The 22,133-nt window shown below is 38.5% G+C and overlaps 1 protein-coding gene across 1 annotated transcript in view; it reads right to left on the reverse strand.

Moving 5' to 3' along the window:
* LOC146381286 (leucine zipper putative tumor suppressor 2 homolog) overlaps positions 1-19,890 on the reverse strand; it is a 45,044-nt gene extending 25,154 nt beyond the window's left edge. Inside the window, exon 1 of the mRNA XM_084937248.1 lies at positions 19,636-19,890. The gene's annotated coding sequence lies outside the window, so the exon portion shown is untranslated. The remainder of the gene's footprint in view (positions 1-19,635) is intronic.
* Positions 19,891-22,133: the final 2,243 nt, after the last annotated feature.

Below are 22,133 nucleotides of genomic sequence, written 5' to 3' on the forward strand. Positions count from 1 at the left end.
TGAAATACTGACAGTAACAAAGAAAGAACTGCACCAAAAGTCTAATGCTATACACCAGAGGCTTTATCTATCAAACTACAAGGTACTGCCAATGAAAATTAGCCCGTATGGATAAATACTGTCTATTCAACTGATGGGATAAAGTGTTCATGTTAATTAATGTGCATTTTCCCTTTTTAAAATAAAAAGGAAAAAACATTACATTTCAATTTTTTGCTCTTTCCAGGTCAAATTTTCAAGTTGTGATGCATCTCTTCTTAATTTTATCAATATCTACAGAACCCAAGTACCACACAATTTATTTTTATTCTTCTTTTATGTCTATCTGATAAATGCAAAAGTTTACTAACCACCAATTTAAAAAAAAAAACAAAAAAAAAAAAAAAAAAAACACAACAACAACTTAAAAACACTTTTTAGTGCAACACTACATATGCAAGAAAAGCTCTGAGTGAAACTACACATTCCCACAGTATTACATAACAGATACAATGCAGGCCTTAGGACTATTAAACAAAGAAAAGCACATCAATGTGTATCAATACTTGAAACATAAGATATTTCTAAAATGACAAAACAAGGGATGCACAACTTGTAAATGTACAATATTTTGCCATGTACGGGTAGGCTATAATTTTATTCTGCAGTTAGTGGCAAAAGCTTCTGGCTTATATCAGTGTAACTTAGCATTTGTCTTTTTCTGTAGTTCATTTTACTTGAATCAATATTTCTCGAAAACTTGACTGTGCCGCAAGTAATTAGGATTATTTCACTGTACTGTAGTAGCAGGGCTCAATATTTAGTGCAAAATGAGTGCTGTCTTGTCTCCTTACCTCTAAATTATTGCTTTATTAGTAATACGTCAGTTTAATGAGCTGCAGATGGACTCTACTTCTTTCCAGATGGTGGCAGTGGTCTGTTGTCATTTTAGGTGTGGAGGTAGAAGTCCAGAAACCCAGAACAACTTTTTCCACCCCCACTTTGAAACTAATAATAATTTCCATAGAATCAGAGATATGTCCATCCATATGTTCTTTCACCCGTCTATCCAGGATGGATGGATAGATGATCATCAATCTCAATCCTTTAGCTGTTTGAGTTTAAAATTTAACTAAATGTAACTACAAAGACTAAACTGAAACAAGTCTACTCCACAGTTCGAACTACAAAAAAAAATGCAACCCTATATTAACTGAAATTAGGGTTTATATTTGTTATTAAAAAACACACAAACACACACGCACACACAAAGATGTCTGTAAACCCTTTATATGTTCTGCAAGTCTAAAAATAGACTGGTGGTCTCAGCTGAGAAACCGTGAGAGAGGAGCAGTAGCTAACTGGTTCATGTGAATCTCCTTTCATCAGCAGGATGATAAGATTTGTGGTGTTTGCTAAAACTAATGTTACCAAACTGCCTGCAGGGTTACTGCAACTGTAAGGACTTTATTTAATACTAGCCAAGCCATCAGCTCTTCCATCTGTGCCTAACACACTGTATTAGTAAGTTACAGACAGATGGAAGTGCTGAGGAGACTGTGGCTTCCCACATGTAATGTAGCTCAATCCAGATGGCTTAAATGCAGCTTCTTAAATGCTGTACAGCGATAGGGCCAAGCCATTTAGAATAATTGAAGGCCAGCAAAGAAATGCCTTAACACTTGTTTGTTTTAAAGGCTGACAAATGACCTACAGAACATAAGCAGGTGTTTACTTAACAGAGCAAACAGTGCAAAGAAGGACGCAGGACTTGGATCATTGCACTGAATAAAAAGAAAGCAGAGGGCAGTATTTTGATAACCACTTATTATGTCACACAAAATGCAGTCTGATCTAGACCCCAATTTTCCTAAAAGGAAAACTAGACAACCCTCCAAAAAATCCATAAAAGCTGCAGCAGGGCTGGCACCATTGACATGCCTATGAACGGCATCAAACACCACAATGGTGTAGTCCTTGTCCTGCTCTGCACCCTCAGTGAGCTCAGTAACAGAACCAGTTCTCCACCTGCTGCAGGTTCTGGTTAAAAGTGTCATCTGCTCTCAAGGGATTGGTGCAGAACAAGGAATCCTCTCACCAGCAGTTTACTGGTGTAGGAACATGAGATGGCAAGGATTGAGGTTACCTGTTTGCAGCGACAGAACTTTCAAAATCAGACTGAGGGCATTGTTCTATCATTGATCCCATCCTTGTTTTGTCCTTATTATCCTTGATTGAGGAAAACAAAACTCAAAAATATGTCTAAAAGGCGCAAAAAGTAAATTGTAAGAGTAGGAAACAAAACAAAAATGTGTTTATAAATCTCAGCTAACAGTAGGGCACCCTACTTCATCTCCACCAAAAGGGTAGCTTTTGTTATTTGGGGGAAAGAAATGACTGAAACAAATTTCTCCAACGTAATTGATTAATTTTATGACTGTTTGAAGATGGTAAGGTAAAGAAAAGAAACATGTTTTCTTCAACAGGGATCGTTGGAAAGTAGATTTACACACCAAGAAAAATTAATTTAGTTATTACCATATACCTGCATTTGAAGCAGAAGTTATTCAGAGCACATTTAAAGTATTTCAGCAAAAAAAAAGAAAGAAAAAAAAAGTTCACACTAGTAACAAAGAGATTGCAGATGATAGATCAGGGTTTAATCTGTAGGCCAGAGTGCCAACAATCATCCACATAAAGAAAGAAAAATCACAACTCTGGGAGTCAGAGCAGGTCATCTACTCTCCATCTCAAATTAGAGTTTCACTATACCCTGGAAAAAAGTTAAAATCCCAAAAGAAATTGCAAAATGTAGTTTAGATATTTTGACATTTGTTTATAAAAGCTAAACATAAATAAACTGTGACAATCATTTTTTTTTTAAATCATTAAAATTTATCAATTTAAAGTGAACTGTAGCCAATCACAACTGTCATAGAATAAAAACAGGGCTATTATGTAGACAGCCTGTCTTTCCAGAGACAAACACTCACACATACAATTTTAGACACCAATATACCCAACAAGCCCTAAAAAACACAAACAAAAAAAACATACGTTTCAAAAGAAGCTGCAAACCAAGGGCTGAAAATCTAAGCCAGTGCTGAAGTATCAAAAGCTGCAGTTCCTCTAGTGACCACTTGAGGCTTCAAAAAACAAGTCAATCCTGAGTCACTGAAGTGGACCTCCGAGCCATGCTCTTGCTACTGGTGCCTTTTGGAGAGTTTTTAATTAAATCATCTTACACATAATATGTCCTGCTATGTGGTGAAACCCAGCCAAAAAGTTTGTGCTTCAGTTGCACTGACTAAATGAAATCCTAGTATTTTATTAGCCTACACTGAGGATTAATAAGAGGTATCTGTCTGTGCATCAAGTTAATTTTAAATAATCAATGCAGACAACCCGAGTTGACAGTTAGGGATTAATATCCTGATTACATGCATAAAGATGCAGGATTACTATGAACATATGTGCATGTCTGAGCATAACAGGATTCAGTAAGTTCACAGCTACACTGTGCAGCAGTCAGGATTAAATGGGATGAGGTGCAGGAAATAAATTTAGCCACCTATTGGGAAGGACAGTGTAATAGAGTATAAGTAATGAAGATAAATGAGGTTCTGCATTTTCCAGGCTTTCAGGCATGCGCACACAAAAGCATGTGAACATACACATGCAAACACAAAAAACACAGGGCCCAGTGGACTATTAAGAAATAGGGTGGCGTCCCACTTCTTCCTTGTCCAAACACTGCCATCCCATAGCACTTAGAATAATAAACCTAATGCTCAGCCATGTACCAAAGGTTGCAGGCGGGTTAACAAACTCGGTAAGAGGCAGTTGGACCTTTACACACTCAACAAAGGCCATTCAGAAAACAGGGAAGTGGTGTAGCATAAAGGAGCACCATGCAAACAGTCATATTGACAGTATCCTGTAATAATAAACTTAAAAGCATGTAATTGATTTTCACTTGACTGCTGTTGTAAATTGTAAATGTGTGGTTATCTAACAGTATAAATGTAGGGGGGAAACATCTAATGGAGACTGGAAACATTGTGTTCAGAATTCTGAGATCGTACAGATGTTTGTTTAAAGTGGATAAAATAGGCAGTGAGGGGGAAGTGAATCCAAGGAGGAAAAATGGCATGTCTGCCTTGTTTGGACAGTAAGAAGGTGGATCAGCAGAATCTCAGAGTTTTTCTCAGACATCCTCATTTAGGATCCTCACCCAGGCCAAACCTCAGACATACTCCTGCATTTTAAAAACCTCCTGGGAGAAAAAATCCAGCTACTTCTTCCACGCAATGAGTAGTGGAGACTGAGGATGAGGTTACAATGAAATGAGGATGTGCATCATATTTTATTGCCTTCTTTAAGTGAAATCTAAGACTTCAGGGACCAGTAGTTGCTTTTCATTGCTGTGCATCTGTTGAAATACAGTTGAAAGCAATTTTATGTCATTAAGTCTTTCTGAATTAGCAAAAACATATACTTTGTGACAATACATCAGAGTCACAGACAGCTGCCTCTCCATTAAATGCCTTTCAAAATAAAAACAGTCAGCCATTAATCTTGGAATGAAAAAAAATGCAAATAAATGTTTAAGTGTAAAACATTACATCTGTTCCATTATTAGATCGTTTTAATGCAAAACAAAAGCTACAATAACTACACAATGGCTTTATTTTCAAAACCAATAAGATGTGCCGACTCTTTTCTACAATGGTTTAGAGATTCTTGTACAAAATGACAACAAAAGTAAGAAAACCAAAGAATAATCAGTTGCAAAGTTTTTTGCATCTGTACATACATAAGTAGGGATGGGTATCGTTTAGGTTTTATCCGATATCGGTGCCAAACCGGTACTTTTGAAATAGTGCCGGTGCTTAAACGGTGCTCAAACCGGTGCTTAAAGAATGGAGAACACAAAATTGGTCCAAAAACCTCTCATGTTCAGCTGTTTTTTTGTAAAAAGATAACAATGTTAGCCTTTTCTGCAGCTATGGGGCATATATGGTATCACTCTTGGCTGGAAGCAGTGCTTAAACAATGGAAAAAAACACAAACTTTGTCCAAAAACCTCTCATGTTTAACTGTTTTCCACTTTTTCTTTGGTCATTTTAGCCTTTTTGGCCAGGGTGAAGGGAGTATCTGCCATCAAACAAGAAGACAGCCGCATGTAGCTATGATGATGTTTGCTAGTTCACCTTACATGCATTAATGTAATAACGTGGTTAGCCTACTCAACGTAAATTACACACGAACAACATTAAGCTACTCACGCAGAGAAGAACGGCGGCTGCTGCCATCATCATCCGTCATCATTTCTGCTACACTGGCAGGGCTAGGGGCCAGGACTCTATTCTTCGGGTTTTTGGGGGATGTTGCTCCGGGTCCGATAACTGGCAACCCACCCGCAGTAGATGTGCACGGTGTGAGGTCTCGCAGCAAGCTATCAAATACGGCGCATTTCTCGGCTTTTAAAAAAAAACGCTATGCGTCGCCAGGTGTTTCATCGGATTTGAGGTGTTACCTCCTTTGACAGTATCACAGTATCAGCTTAAAGCACTTGTTGCTGCTGAGTTTGCATCTTTTGCTGTGAAGTACAGCCAGACTTTTGACCGCTTCGCCTTGGGCATTTTTAATCTGTAGCTCTGCTCTAAAAGAACGTACGTACCTGGACCCGCCTACTATCCTCGGAAACGTAAAATGATTGGCTAGAATCTAAAGTGTATCACAGCTCAGGAAAAAAAAAAGCACCGAAATGTGCGCTGCTTTTCGGTCTGGTTACTACCGTTTATGTCAGAACCGGTGCCATCATGGCACCGGATACCGGTACCCATCCCTATACATAAGCATAGCTGCACAGCCCTGTGAAAAAAAACCCAAAATATGTTGTCTTATTTCACTGTAGGTTGTGTAAAAGGGGGTTGAAAGGAAAAGGAATAACCGGGAAAAGTTTTTTTTGTTAGGCGAGGATAGTCTGGCAGTGCGATGACAGGATGAGAGCGTATTCAAACAGTGTGCACATGTTCTTCACTTCAGATCCACTTCCCCTCTGTCTGAATAAGCTATTATGCAACACTGTGACGCAGGTCCTGCTTGACCGTGCATCCCACCTCCTACGTAGCTTCTGATCTGCACCCTCATTCATTCCCATCACCTCTCAGTCACTCAGACATCTACCGCACAGCCGCCCCCCCCCCCATTCAAAAACCTTCACCTCTTTTGACTCTTTCATAGGCATATGATTTCTCTTTGAGATATATTTTTATAAGTCATAAGCATGCCTGTTTTAAAAAGAGTACATTTATGTGTCGTCCATCTCGTGGCCTCCAAGCTGGAGAATAATCAGGCCAGAAATCACACAGAGAGCAAGGAGAAATGTATTTAAAAATATCCAAACAACCAACCTCAGGGAGGGGGTCGTCCCACTTACATAAGTTCAGTTACACACAGTACCTCTTACTGTGAGGAAACTAAATGAAGATATAAAAAGGAAAAGGTGGAGGCTTCAAGAGAGCCAAGATAAATGTCTGCAACAATTCTGCCATTCAGGACTCACTTGAGACTGACAGAAACAACAAAAGACAAAGGATGAAATATTACACTGAGTTATGAGTTTCTCTTCAAACTCAAGAGAAACAGTCAAGTTTTATGTTTGATTATTTATAAAAGCCTGACTTGCGTGACTTTGAGTGAGGGCGGATGAAGCAAATGACAACAAAACTGAGGGAGAACTTAAGTCTGAAGATTACGAAAGCAAAAGTGGGCTGTTGGCCAATATTTTTAGGTAAAGAATATTTCCAGTTTATGTAACTTGCTTCTTATTTCCAGAGATTTGTAATAGCTGAAGATTAAAGACGTAAACAGGTCAAACTCCAACAAACAAAATAATTTTAAAAAGGTTATTCAATCAAATCTATCATTATAGATATATAGTTGACACACAGAATCCCACCACTGAGTTCTAGGTCTGCTGTGACGTCTCCTTCTAGCTGGGTGTACCCAATTCTTCCCAGTCACATGGAAAAGCATGAAAGAGCCAAGATAAAACAACCTACTCGCTCATGTTGAAGGACACTAATTGTCCTGTTTTTTCCTGACAGTCAGCATGACTTTGAAACTGATGTGTTTCAATAGGAAGTAAAGTCACATGGGGATAAAAGAGTTTTCACAAGGCTTTGCAGTCTTCTGTAAATCTACACCCCATGACTCAATAGTTTGTAACAATAACTTAAAGTACTCATTTTTTTGTCTCCCATATGGTTATGAAGGAATTCTGGCCCAATGTTATTATGTTGCTACAGTTCATTGAGGCTTGGAGGCATTTATTTCTACACAGCTCTTTTAAGGTCCCACCCACAGTATTTCAGTTGGGTTCAAGTCTGGATTTTGATTGCGTTTTCTACAACTGTATTCAGTTGTAGATTTACTGCTGTGCTGAGGATCACGCTGCCCCTGACTGTAGAATACTTTGGTGTACAGAGGAATTCATGGTTGAGCCAATGACTGCAAGGTTCCCAGGGTCCTATGGCTACAAAACAAGTCCAAATCATCACCCCTCAGGCACGGTGTTCAACAGATGTTATGAGGTGTTTGTGCTAATATACCTCGTTTTGGTTTTCTCCGATTGCAGCTCCACTTTGGTCTCATCTGACTAAAGAAAGTTGTTCCAGAAGTCTTTTGGTTTGGCCAGATGCAGCTTTGCAGACCTAAGCTTTGCTGGTCTGTCCATTTTAGAAAGAACAGACTTTGTCCTGGCAACCCTTACAAAAAAAGCAATATTTTTTTAAGCTTTTTTGTAAGTGTAACTTTGTGAACTTTAATATTTAAATGGTAACTGAGGCCTGCACAGTCTGAGATGTCAGTTATGAGTTTTTGGAGTTTTTCCTCTGATCATTGTATTGTCCAACTTGCTGGAACATCCACTCCAGGAAAGACTGTGGCAAAGTCTTAACACACATCTGAATGCAGCAGACCAGCAAACTCCTAAAACATCTGCTTTTATAGAAGTGGTCACACTTTATAGTGATCAGTATTTAACAGCTCCAACGATGCACTTATTTTTCCACAGGTCTACTTGGAGCTCAATGAAAACTTTCTTTTTCGCATGACTCTAGATCTGTAGCGTGTATTTTGTATGTTCAGTGGAGACATGTCACGTTATCAACCAAAATTATATCAAACTCAGTGATTCACTAGCTCAGAACTCATGACACCAATTCAGTTATTCCAGAATTTTGGTGAAGACCCATTAGATGATCATGTGCCATGTGTTTTTTGTGAATCGAGGACAGACTGACCTTGGACTGTATGAGCAAAAATGTGGCAATTGTTGTATTTTAACCAAAAACCATATCTTTTTTTAAAACCTTGCAGAGTAATTTTTATTGCCTAACCATAAACAGTAGGGTTTAGACTAACTGCCCCTTAAAAGTGGAAAATATTCACTTTGTGTACATGGCTCTGAATAAGAACATATGAATCCAGTCTGATGAAAATTCAGGATCACAGAAATGACGTCAATTCATTTCTCAAGTTGCTGCATTGTTTATATATTTTTTTCTGTTTTCTCATGTTCCTGGCCAGTCGTCGAGAAAGCCTGTGGGCTGCACCTCAGTCAGAGGCTGTAAGATGGATGACAGAAGGACAACAGCCAGCTGACACAACTGAGGAGTAAGTGAGTGGCAAAATGAGTGGTAGCGAAAGAGGAGAAAAACAGTGTGAGAGCAGGAAGGGAAGGGGAAAAAATGAGAAGAGAAGCAGGAGTCAGAGATGCTGCAGGGCTTTACTGTACATCAGCACATATGGGCCTCCCTGCAGCAGCTGTGAATGTCATGATCACACTAACTACCGCCGCCAATCACATCTGCTCATGGGAATATGGCATGTTGTTTTTAAAGGGTTTTTTTTCTCTTTTCAGACTGCGTAATCATCCACAGATGATGCAACACACAATGTGTACATGCTCTGTAAAATATTCTCCTTATAGGCCATTTTGGGATAAACTTTAATTCAGGCAACAGACAACATGTGGCAAAATTGTGCTCAGCTACAATGCAGAGATGCCCTCCTATGATTAAGCAGAAGAATATTTTACAGGAATCTTTGTAATTCTGTGCAGATTAATTCAGGCAGAGCAGTGCTTTGAGCTAAACACTCATGTTAACATGCTCACAGTGACTACATGCTGTTATGCAATGCATGTTTAGAACAAGTGCAATGTACAAGCTAGCATTAGGTTACTGCTGGCTCGTTGGCAGTGGTTGCAGGCTATCAGAGGCTGATTGCTTTGGCTGATAGCAGATTGTCACAGTTGCCCGTAATTTTTCCACGTTTGTCTACAAATATTCTTTGACTACTAACAAAGTGGAAATACAATTTGAAAGAGTGCAACCCAATCTGGAAACCAAGAAGAAACCACAACAGCAGCATAAAGGCTAGCAACCAAAGTAGCCACCAGACGTTTTTTCCAGTTGAGGAATATAATTTTTCCCTAGTGACAGGTGGTTGCCAGGGGCTCACTGACTGGTCTGTAGGCCTGAATAATTGGGTTTTAACAATGGCAACTGGAGCCTTCTTCACTTGTCACCATTATTGTAACATATCCAAAACAGCGGACAAATTAACCTCATGTGGTTAGTATGTAGACTCAAAGCAAATGGGATCAGAAACATTTAATAAAAGTATTGCATTAACCGTTTAAAAGCTGCAAGCATTTTTAGATGTAGTCCCCCATTTTCAGAGCTTGTTCAGGTGCTTCTAGCTCTTTATGTAATCTCAGACTGACTCAGTGATATCAAGATTAGGGATCAGTGCCATATAATCTGCTGCAGGACTTTTTAGTCTTTCTGACATTAAAGATAAAGGCTCTATATACAGGGTTTCCACCAGGGAAGTTGATAACTCCAGTGGCCTTGACAGGGGCAAACAATTTAACATAGCTACACTAATCTTTTCTAACAGTGATTGCAAAGCCCAGAGAAAACACAGGAGCAGTGTTAGCCTCTGTATTTCACACAGACGAGAGTGACGAGAAAGAGAGGCACTGGGGTGGTAATACCCAAATATAACTAGTGGAAGACCACTGATTCGCTTCACGTGGCAAAGATTATTTAGCCTACCATGATTCTACTATAAAATAGTAGTTATAATATCTGCTTGGGTCTTCAATTTCATATTCAATTCAATTTCAATGCTGGTGATTTTGGCTCATAACAATATATACACACCCTTTCTTTTATAACGGTGTGTTTGTACTCTTCCCTAAAAGCTCAAACTCATTCACTTTTTAGACAGAGGCGAGATGACTAAAAGGTAGCGTGCAGGTCTCCAGAGGCATGGGAGTCCTGCACTACCCAAGTTGGCTTTGTCCCTGTAGTAGTTGTTCCTGCAGGCTTTTTTAAATATTTGTAAATCATACACTTAGAAAGCACTTCATGATTTGGAGGGGAAAAAAAACTAGTAGATGCATGTATCCAACAGAGTGAATACAAACACACATTTAAATGTACATTCATGCCATGCTATTGGCAAAAGTATGAGGATAAATAATTAAGGAGAAGGTAACCTACAAAAAATTAGTTTCCAGCTGATGTTTAAATCAAACCACTGGTTCAGCTTGTCTCATGGATAGAGGAAGGCTGTTCCAAAGTTGAGGCACCACAATCTCATCTGGTGATCTCTGAATTTAAACTAAGTGTGGAACAATTAAACGACTGTTCAGACGATGGGAAAGGCCAACTGTTGAATAAAAGGTCTCAGCAGATCTGCTACAATATATGAGCAAGAGCTTGTCCACGTAAGGCTTTGCATGAAATACTAAGTTTAAGTGGAAGAAAATTAAAGGAACTATTAACAAGTAGGATGGCGTGCAAGGGATAGCTTTTTCTATAAGCAACCAAGGACGACTGAAAATGTATGTAAAGAGCAAATTTTTATTGGCTGACAGTAAAGATGAGTTTCCAGATGTTTCTTAGATAAACAAAAATAAGCCTGGATGAAGTTGGAGGAGAAGAAGAGAAGATTTAAAACACAACAAAACCTTGTTGGGGTGGCTGTGGCTCAGGTGGTAGAGCAGATCAGCTACTGATTGGAAGGTTGGTGGTTCGATCCTTGGCTTCCCCAGTCTGCATGCCAAATATCCTTGGGCAAGATACTAACCCCAAGTTGCCCTCCGATGCGTTCATTGGAGTGTGAATGTTTATTAGTTTGCACTTGTATGAGTGGTTGTGAATGGGTGAACGAGGTATGTTGTATACAGCGCTTTGAGTACTCCAGGTGAGTAGAAAAGCGCTATGAATCAGTCCATGTTGGGGCTTAAAGACCCTGGGTCTCCCTCCACCTCTTTTTTTAATAAGTTAAAGCTCAAGAAAATTCTGTGTAATAAGTTAATATTGTGCATCTTATTAACTTAAGTTAATTACATTTATCAAACAATTACCAAAATAAAATGACCAATCATGATTGTGATTTCTGCTTAATCTAGCTACACTTCCAAGAAGGTAGTAAGATAGAATAGCTAAACCAAGTTGTAGCTTTTGTATTATAAAATATATAACCTATCCCCACTGGGCTTGTAATACACTGTTAGAACTCTGGCAGTATGCTTTGTAGCTCATTCAATGACTTCAGACTTAAATAGTGTACTCTCCTACCTTCCACCCACCAAGGACACTTTTCCCTGAGTCACCAAGTGATGTTGATGACAGCAACTTATCTCTGAAGGAAACTAAGCCCAGCCGTTCTGGCATCTTATCAGGGCTGTTTACAAAACTGTAAATGTAGTCACTACTGTGGGACCCATTCAGAAAGTGACTACAGGAAAGGAGGCAGTGGCACAGGTCAAGTCTGTGGGGATGGGGAAAAACATTTGGGGATGATTAAGAGAACGAATGCAGTTACAGCGGTGGAGCAGTGATTGAGTAAAGAGAAATATGAGAGGTTCAGCCTGCTTCTCTATACAGCACATTAGAAATTTACTGAAAGGAGAGAACTTTTATATTCTACATTCATCGGTATTCAGGGGATGAACTCTGTTCTGTCTGTAGAATAAAAACTGGTAGAGTCATGTCCACTTTGCGTCACACTTGAATATAAAAAATAACCCTGAATTAATTTTTTTAAAGCACTGGCTGATCAGTCTATTTAAAAAGCCAAAGTCAGGCCAGACAGTGAAACTGAATTTAAGTATTACTGCAACAAATAAGTCCTCTTATTATCAGAAAATCTTGTCATATAAGGTAAAATGACTGCTTGAGTTTTGGAAAGTTAGTTGGGGAAAAAAAACATCAATATATTTACTAAAAAATTAAGATTATTTTTGACATTCTGTGATATTTTATTGGCAAAACAATCAATCAAGAAAACAGTTACAAAAGGGAACCTTCTCCAGTCTCTCTGAATCACGTGCCCTGAAGCTTATCAACTGACTGACAATGTTTTTCTGACAGCTGCATACTGGCAAAACAATGACGTCAGTGTCATGACACCAGCATGAGTCCAGGGTTTGAGATTCTTATTTCAAAATCAGTGGGAATTCCTGCCTTAAACGTCTGTTTATACTTGTTTTACACACTGTGGCAAGGACACCACTTGTAGTCCTAACTACATGTGTTACATTTTTCTCCTTCATCTTCACCATTTGCTCTAAATTCTTCTGTCTTTGCTTTAGTGGCTTTCTTTTGTCTTCTCTTTATGATGCCTTCTCTCGTTCCCCATCTTCTGTCACATCCACACCAATGCTTCATTGCTGAATATTTTATAAATCAAGCAATTTCACCTTTATAAATTCAAGCTATGAAAATATTCTGAGACAGGTATTCTAAAACTTGTCTTTACACTTTAGCTTCACAGTAATAATCTTATTAATTAATTAATTTCAATATTCAGTGTTTATTTTGTTTGTGTTTTTCCCCTGTATTTAATGCATATTTTGGCCAACATCCCACGTCTGTATCCCCTCAAATTCACATGTTTTCAGCCTGAAGCAGTACGAGGAGCTGAGAGAGGTAACGATAACATAAGATAAAATGCTGTCTGACCTGTACAAGATGTCAACCCACCTCTGCAGGGTCTCTGGACAACTTTTCCATGCCAGTGTTAACGTTGACTGCCGTAACTGTGTGTGGGAGTCTCACATTGTAATGGCTAGATTTGCAGGACTGCATTACACGGATAACCCCCAAAGATAGTGAAACTGAAAAGCTTAATAGGCCTTATTCTTTTAGACAGAAAATCAACAGGTTAACATTAAAGTCATTTCCTAGTTGCACACCCTTTGTATAATACACAAACATAAGTTGATCATGTTGACATATAACATATTGAAGTTATTGTACTACATGTGGTTCTATGGGTTTTTGTAGAGGTATAAAAAAGTCCTGGGAAATCTTCTAGAAACAAAAACTTTTGGCCAAAGTTTTGGAAGTCAAAAGTTTTAAAATATGGATGGAGGGTGCTTTGGCACCATGGTCCATTTGCATTGAAATGGGGCCATTAGTCAAAGCACCGGGAAAGGAGACAAGGAGGACAAAAAAATGGCAATTTAGAAGGTAAAAAATGTCCACAGATAAATGGCTGCTGCACTTGAAAATTGGGACAAAGCAAAAAAAAAAAAAAAAAAATCACATGAGATTTAACAAAGGAGAGAAACTGGGAGGCCTGGGTGCAACATTCATCTGCTGTTAAATCCTCCAAATACTCCCCATCTTAATCTGTATTCTTCAAAATTTAATGATCACAGACGCAACCTGGTCGCGTCAGGACAGATTAGGCAGAAAAGAAGGCCACAAAATGTCCTGTCTGGTTCCCAAGCTCAGGCATCTGAGGTCTCTAAAACCTCAGCCCCTGCCTCTCAGTGCCCTCAAACAGCTGTTCAGTCCAGCTGTGCAAAGAGCTCAGAGCTGGCTAGGAGTACCAAACCAAATCCTCGACAGGAGCTCAGGTCACAAGGCTCAGCAGTAAATTAAACCTGCAAGTTATTTTAATTGTGGGGTGCATTTTAAATAAATATAAAGATCATTTTCTCAATTATTTAATTGTATGGCCATAATGGCCCCTGTCACGTATCTTTTATATAATAAATCTAGGATATCTGCCAAAATAGGGGCTCTGTTATTCATAACACCTTTTCCAAGCAGAGTTCTCAGGCTTTTCATGGATTTTGAACCAAAATGTAGTCATGCTGGTATCCCCATAAATAGGTCCTAGGTCCATTCCCAAAGGGGGAAAAAACCCTTTCCAATTCTAATTTTACAATACAAATGTCATTTTTTAACCAGCTGTTTTTATTTTATTAGATTGGGTTGCTGTTACTGAAGCAGAATAGACATTACCATTTATCCAACAGTTAGAAATAACAGGAAACTGCTTAAAATTACTATCAATAAGCTAAAAGATTCAGTTTAGTATATGAGGACAACTCCTTGCTATAGCACAGAGCTAAAAGTAGAGGAAGCTAAAAGCAAAGGGTCAGCAGTTTAGAGGTGTGACAAAGTGGATGAGTAGAAATACTCCCCATTCATCTCAGAAGTATTGACTTTTTGCACATTATTCTCTACATGTGTTTATTCGCTATGATTTGCTATTGTCAAAGTAACACTGCTGCACTTAGTATCCCAGGTTTGTTTGTATAAGCATTATGTTGACGTCAAAATCAAACATTCAGCAGATTAAAGCAAATACTTGGTCCCATGTTGCTTTATAGTTTATTATGTTGCAGATTAACTCATTTGTGCATACTTACACTGGTTCTTCGTTCTCAGTCTTCATGTATGTCAGGTGTGGGAAAGGCCCGCTCCACATATCCTGATTTTTAAAGTACTGATGATGTCATGACTGACATCAACAAGTTAACCCAAAAGGAGGGGTGTTTTTTTTTTTCATAGGAATGTTTCCTTTTGTTTTTCAGGACACAAAGTGATTTCTTGAATATTTTCCTTCCATACAGAGCCAGAAAAGTAGCTTTATGTGATTCTCACATAGAGGTGTGTTGTGTTACCTAGTTCATGTGCTTTTTGGTTTTTGTTAATCAAGTTAATTTGGGGGAGGTTTGTTCATTTTCACATATAATGGTGGTCATTGTAAATATATCACTGTAAACATATCACTGTAAATACATCGCTCATCTCTGGGAACTGGAAATGTCTCCTGAGTCTGCTTCCTTGACCCTCGAGTCAGACTATTTGACATGAGGATATAGCGCCTGCTACATCTATAGCTGCTACATCTATAGCTTCTGTAATATCTGTATCTATAATAGTTTCATTCACAACTGTAAACTGTGGTTTAAAAAAAAGAAGAAGCCAGGCAAAGCTTTCCCCGTCAACTCATGTAAGATCTTCATGAAGAACCACACTGACAAGTTAAAGGCATAAAAATATGCCGATATGTGTGAGGAGGAGTACTCATAGTGACAGCAGGAAGAAGAGCAACTAGTGTAAATGACAACTTAATCCAGTAACCTAATTACTCTGACACTGAGCTGAAATAAGAGTAGTGCAAATAAATGAGGCATAAAAAGTAATTATGGTTACTTTGGTCCTTACTTTGGTTTGGTTGTCATGTATACTTTTACTCATAAATACCAATTTAGCATATTTGTAAGCTTAGATGTATTACTTTCATTTTACAGAGTCAGGAAAATCATGTTTAAGCCAGGCTTGGTGTTACTTTACCAAAGTTTTCCTGCATATTGAGAAGACGTTTACCCTCCAACAAAGAGGTTTTATCCTTTAACCTTTCATCAGTTTTATGTAAGAGAACCTTTGTTTACTGAAGCTTAAAAGAAAAAAAAGACAGGACTACAGGCCTTTTAAACAAAGCGTGCTGTCGTAACCCCCTAAAAGTAATTTTCCATCAGCTAAAATAATCATTCCCGGCTTCATCCTTCGTTTACAGTATTAGAAGAGAACTGAAGTCAAGGTATTGCATCAGAGAAAGTATGACTTTTTCCTCAAAAGCTAGTTCTTAGACAAGAAAAGCCCTGGATTAGAGTTGATGTCCTCGTACTTAGCCTGCCAAGGTGTTCTGGTTTCCATAAAAAATTCCTATCATCACATCCTATTGTATTAATATATAAAAATACAGGAACTGACAAGAGTACAAAGAATTGCCCTTTCTTGTCATTTCCAGACGTGTGCCCAGCAACACAGGCTCAAGGACTGTTTACAAAAGCATAAAGTAATTATAAATGCACTGTAGGTCAGAGGAGGAAACACTGCCTATCTAATCATATCACAACAAAAAGAGATTTGGAATTTCACTATAAGCTATTCGAAATCAGTAACTCTAACAGTGGGAAAAAGGAGGGCACACAGTTAAAGCTGCCTGGTCACAGCTCACTTTGTTTAGTCAACATCTTCAGCAACCTGCAGTCTTTCAGCTACCTGAAACCCCCATTCAGCTCATCTGTACACAGTCGAAAAAGCATGGATTTTATATCAGCCCACAGCAAGTCTTCCTTTAAGACATAATTCCCAGCGAATTATTGATCTTCAAGTAGAGCTCTATTTCTTCTTCTGTAATGTTGATACTAATAAAAGCTTGTATCCAATCTTCTTCTCCAGCTATTTGTGTTAAAAGCCTCACTAAGTCCCAGCATCATAATTTCAGACAGTTTTAAAACACTGTTGTGTGGGAAAGTTTGCAACAACACTAATTACAGCAAGCAATCATTGAGAGGAGAACAAATTCAACACAATGAGGCGCTGCATAAACAAAGAAACCCAGTAATTACTAAATCTGCACTTCATGTGGCGTGATGGGCCCTCACGAAGACTAAATACAACACATGTTTTTACGTTCCTGACAGCTCCCGTTATCTTGCCATTGTTCCCTTGTCTTTTAAAGTTTCTCTCAGATTATTATTCCTTCAAGGAGACAGTTTGTGCAGCATAAAACAAACAATAGAGGACCACGACCTTCAGTTTAAAGAGCTCAAGGGCAACGTTCACAGCAGCACAACTGAGAAGTATCAGAGAAAACAAAAACAATATGGCCTTTTAAAACTAATATACCTCCAGCTCAGCCTTCCTGATTCAAACAAGTCTGACTAGAAACAAACAAGGTGTGGTCCCACGAGAAGACACATTACATGACCAAATGCGCACTGCTCTAAAGTAAACCTCCCTATCAAAACAGTGCTTTCTCTTCTAGTGCTTGGGGTGATTTTTACTGGCAGCACATACGGTGCCTCAAGGCCACCAGTGTCTCATACACACAGTTTGTTTCATAATAATCACATAAAAAGCTGACAAATGTGATTACATTAAATGAGCACATAAGTATTTGCAAGCCTGAATTAGCAAAACCTTTTCTGCAGCTTGACTAGTCTTGGATTTTGGGAGTTTTGTAGGTGTAACAGGTGTTTTCCCACATGCAGCCTTTAACTAGGATGAATAAACTCAACAACATGCAAACTACAGGCAACTGTGGCAATCTGCAAATGACCAAAAGAGGGTTCATTGCAACACCCTCTCTGGCAGGGACAGCCAGCAACCACTCATCAACCACGGGGTCAGGTAACATTTTCCCAGGGGTGGTCGCCAACTGGTCTCTAGGCCTGTGTGACTGATGGTTCAAGCACCCTACTGACACCTTTATTTAAAGGTTTCAACATATACAATACAGGACAGAAAAAAACAAAACAAACACAGATTTGTTAACCAAGCAAAATACTGGTCATCACACCCCAACCCTAAACATCAAGAGTCATGATTCACCCGTCATGCAAAAAGAGAAGAAAATAAAAACACAGAATGCGGGATATGTCTTAGTGTCAGGAGTGCTCTTTTATGCTGACAAAGCACTCCTCTAGAAATTAGGGAAGCTTGCCATGTGCTTAGAAAAATCACTTGACAAATTATCAATGCAAATAGGCTGTGTAGCCTCTCACTGACAAAGCTGCTCAGGTACAGGTTTGACCTTGCTTTGTATGTTTAAGCAGAAGAAATTTCAATACAGCATCCTGCAGAGTTGTGGGGGTTTGAAGGCCGGAGCTTGCCCTACTGTTCGCTTTGTTTGCTCTTTACTATGTTATCTTGTTCCAAGCATTTGGCCTTTTGTTTACAGATGACTGAGCTGCGAACCTAAAATAGAGGGAATGTTGGTTTTTTTTACCTCGTTATTAAAGTGCACTTAGGGTTTTTCGGCAGCATAAATCCTTCTTAATATAGATGTAAACTTTTTTGTGTTTTACAGATTTTAATTTTTATCAAAGTGTGGCCTCACAGCACACCGGGCAACAGTACTGTAAATGTGCGTCTGAGTCGAGCCAATTTCCACTGCAGACAGCGTCACGGGGGGAATGCCATTCATTTTAAGAATTCACATATGTTGCTGCTCTGTCCCAGGGGCAGATCAGGCAGTACTTGAGTGAATGTTAACTGCTCTCTCCTACTTTCTGTTGTCATTGGGTCATAAAATCTGCCACTGTCCCCAAAGACTTCATGTTTGCTTGTTGTTAAGTAAAACTTTTTCTGAGCTCCTGCTGGTGTTATTCATTCTGGTTGACAGCAGCAAACCAATCCTAAAACAAACTCACCGCCTGTGGAGCAGGCCTAGATTTTCAGGTCTCCTGTGATGCTGCACGTTTGGTCATTTCTAGCTTTAGAAAAGACCAGAAAGCCACAAAGGAAAAACACATTCCACATCATGTAGACCCAAAGTGTGGGTGGAAACAAATAACAAGGTTTTATTCCTTATAATAATCACTTTAATAACTTAATAACTGACTAATAACTAATATAACTTTAGCCTACTGATGTCCACATTACAATTTAAGGGCTAAAGCAAATATACATCCACACAAAGTGTAACAACCAACCAAAACTCACAAATTTAATATACTACATAGACTAACAGAAAGAATTGCTGCTAATGTGAATGTTTTATTGGTTTCTTATAGTTCGCTAGGGGGACAAAAAAACTAAGGTGTATTTTGGGTAAAATTTAAAGGCTCTTATTGCCATGAGGGCCCACTTTTAGCACGTGATCATCTTCTAGCCATGATTCTTTTTGTGTTAAAATAGCTCTAATATAGTCATGGCTTCAATCAACATGCTTAGGTTATTGTACATACAAATTTTGAGGAGATCGGGTGAAAGACACCCACTGATTCTTCATAGAAATGACAACTTTAAGTAGTTCCTAGAAAAGCAATCATGTCCCTAAGACTAAAATAATGCACAGCAATTAGCCAGCCCTCCATTTCTAAACAGATAAGATAGAAAGAAACCAGATTAGTCTTGAAGAGACCGATGAGGAGGACATGCTGAAAGTCCACGATAAGGAAACTGGTGATTTATAATCTCCACTGAAGCTGAAGTCTGGACAGGAAATGAGTCTGGATACACTACAGGAGGCACTTTGTTGTGTCTAAACCCACCCAACCTGTCATGACCGATGCACACATCGATAAAAAAAAAAAAAGGGAAGTGAGACTTTTTAAAGTGCAAAAGAAAAAGAACCTACTCTTTATTTCCCAATCATACACCTGTGTGGAGTAGGTGTGACAAAGTTGGATATCTGTGCGTTCAAAGTAAACAATAAGACACACATGCTTTGGCACAACTCAAACCCCGATATAAAGCCACGCACACTAATTGTATCATGTTTTCATTGATTGTTAGGTTAGTTAGAGCCTACCGTATACAGAGTGCTGTGGACAGTCCGGGACAGTTGCTCTGCTCTGTTGTGGAAAAATCTGAGGAGGAAAATCAGGATGCCTCGGGAATGTTTTTTTTTTTTTTCTTTTTAAATTGTTTTATCCACAAACTCGTAACTTTAGCCACGGCTGAGCTGACAAAACTGCATGTTCAAGTCTTGCTCAAGCTGTCTCGTTACTCTTCCTGTCGCTGAAAGCGCGTTTGTTGCTTTGCGAGGAGGTGAACGGGAGCTGCTCGTATTTCATTAGAGAGGCGGAAAGCTGGTGAGAAAAACTGACGTTACATCCGGTAATATGTTTCAAAATAAAACTGTTTACTAGGAATGAATGTCACAAGATTTTCATTCAAACATTTTCAGGCAAAGACATTTTTAAAATAAAACTGAATGAAAAAATAAATAAATAAAAGCGAACAAACAACAAAGTGCAACTATATTAAAAGAATATATCTTCATTAATTCAAAAAGGTTCAAAAAGAGTCCTTCAATAGTCCTGGGAGGTGTTTATTTGATTTGAGGGGTTATTTATTTATTTAATTATTTATATTTGATCCGCAACAATACTATTAGCTCTTGAGGTTTTAAAATACAGAAACTGATTATTCTTTTTTTCATTTCAAATTATCATTTTGTGCATTGAACCTAAGTAGAAATTGCTTGGGGTCTAGTAGATTTTTTTTTTTACATTTTCTTCTTAATTTAATGCTAATTTAAATTATATGTTTATATTTAAATTCTATCTTTATATATTACAAAAAAAAGCATGAGTGAAGTTGGTTATCCGAGATTCACCTACCGTTGTGGTTTTAATAAAATAGCAGTAAGTTAAAAATGTTTATTTTACAAGTTTCTTTGGATGGAAAGCATTTATAGAGGACAGCGGTTAAACAATAGTAATAATGATCAGAATAACCTACATCATTTTGCCATTAATCTGTAAAAGTTTGCCATTAGGGCAAGAGGTTTCTCCAGTATTCTGCATATTGCACAGAAATTGTAAAAGCAAACATAAAGTGGCAGCAGGATGTTAATTTTAGAAGTCATAGCAGGACCAAAACGCGCACACTCTTAGCTTACAGTTTCTTTCGTACATCAAACAACCACTAAGGCATATTATATGATCAGAGCGGGCAAAATAACAGAAACAGCATGCTTTTACTTTGAAGCCAACTTGATAGCTTCCCGCTGTGAGGTGCTTTAGGTACATGAACTGCGATAAACTAATCCCTTAACAATTACCCAAAGCTTAGCTTGATAAAACCTTAAACAAAGTCTTTACAACAAAAAGTAACGATTTATGTCGTGGGAGATTGACCCCTAATTGACCCGATAAGCCAGGTAATTCCCCACAATGATATTATATAAACACAGGTATGTCTGCACAACACCTGTACACAGACACACACTTTTATCCAGCAAGCCCAGTGTGACTTTCAGATGCCCCTAAATACAGAAAAACATATCTCTAAAAGCTATTTGCAGCAGTCTGAAATATTTAACAGTGCATGTTTACCACATTAAAACACCACACTGTTTAATTACAGCCTATCAATCGGCAGATGGTACCGCTCTGATTGGGTTGTAAAGGGATCATAGTCCCACAGTACAGTTTTGTGATGAAGATAACGTACCCTAGATTCAAAGCCTGCTCCAGCACAACCAGTTCTTTGCTCTGTATTCTAAATATGTAGAACGAGGTCACACCTAACGAATCTCAACCCTCTCAGACAAGCTTTTATGCTCCAGAGGAGTGAAAGAAGGCTATATATGCACAGTCGCACAGAGGGTTCAGATCAAAAACAGCATCGAAACTCTCGTTCTTTTGGTTATTTTTAGAGCTGAACGCTGACTGATATGTTAGTCCAAAGTTAAATATAAGTCCACACAGAGAGAGTGATATATAGACATATAGATAGTCTCATAATAACACAAAATATGAACAGAAAAACTGTAAATAATCAAATCGTCCTTTCTGAATGCATGGTTGGAATAACCTGTTGTGTTTTACTGTTATAATATAACTTGAAATAATACATTTTTGAGCCATCTTAGTTCTGTCTGTACAAAATTTTATGGCAATTCAAACCAAGATGTACATAGCTTCCAGTTCTAAAAATAGAAGCCAAGGCAAATGTACATTAAACCTGTGTTCTTTCCACTGACCACAAGGGACCAACTCCTCTGATCTGACCATTAACCATGTGTGACAATCATGGTGACAACGTAGGATCAAGGGACAAAACTCCAGTCACAGGTTTAGCGACCAGCCAGAGACCATCTGGCATGGTCTCTGGCTGAAAAAGAAAGAAGAAAAAGAAAAAAATCAGTTTCCCAACCAGTTGGGAATACTTCCTGGAGTTTGATGGCAGTCACTGTGAAAATGATTGTCGATCACTGGTCTGTGACAACCACCTGTCGCTTGGAAAAAAATATGTATTCTCCCAGCCAGCTGGCAAAAACTTCCCTGTAATTGCTTTGGT

Source organism: Perissodus microlepis, chromosome 8 (assembly GCF_051167445.1).
Source record: "Perissodus microlepis isolate ML-2025 ecotype Zambia chromosome 8, ASM5116744v1, whole genome shotgun sequence".
Taxonomy (NCBI): Eukaryota; Metazoa; Chordata; class Actinopteri; order Cichliformes; family Cichlidae; genus Perissodus; species Perissodus microlepis.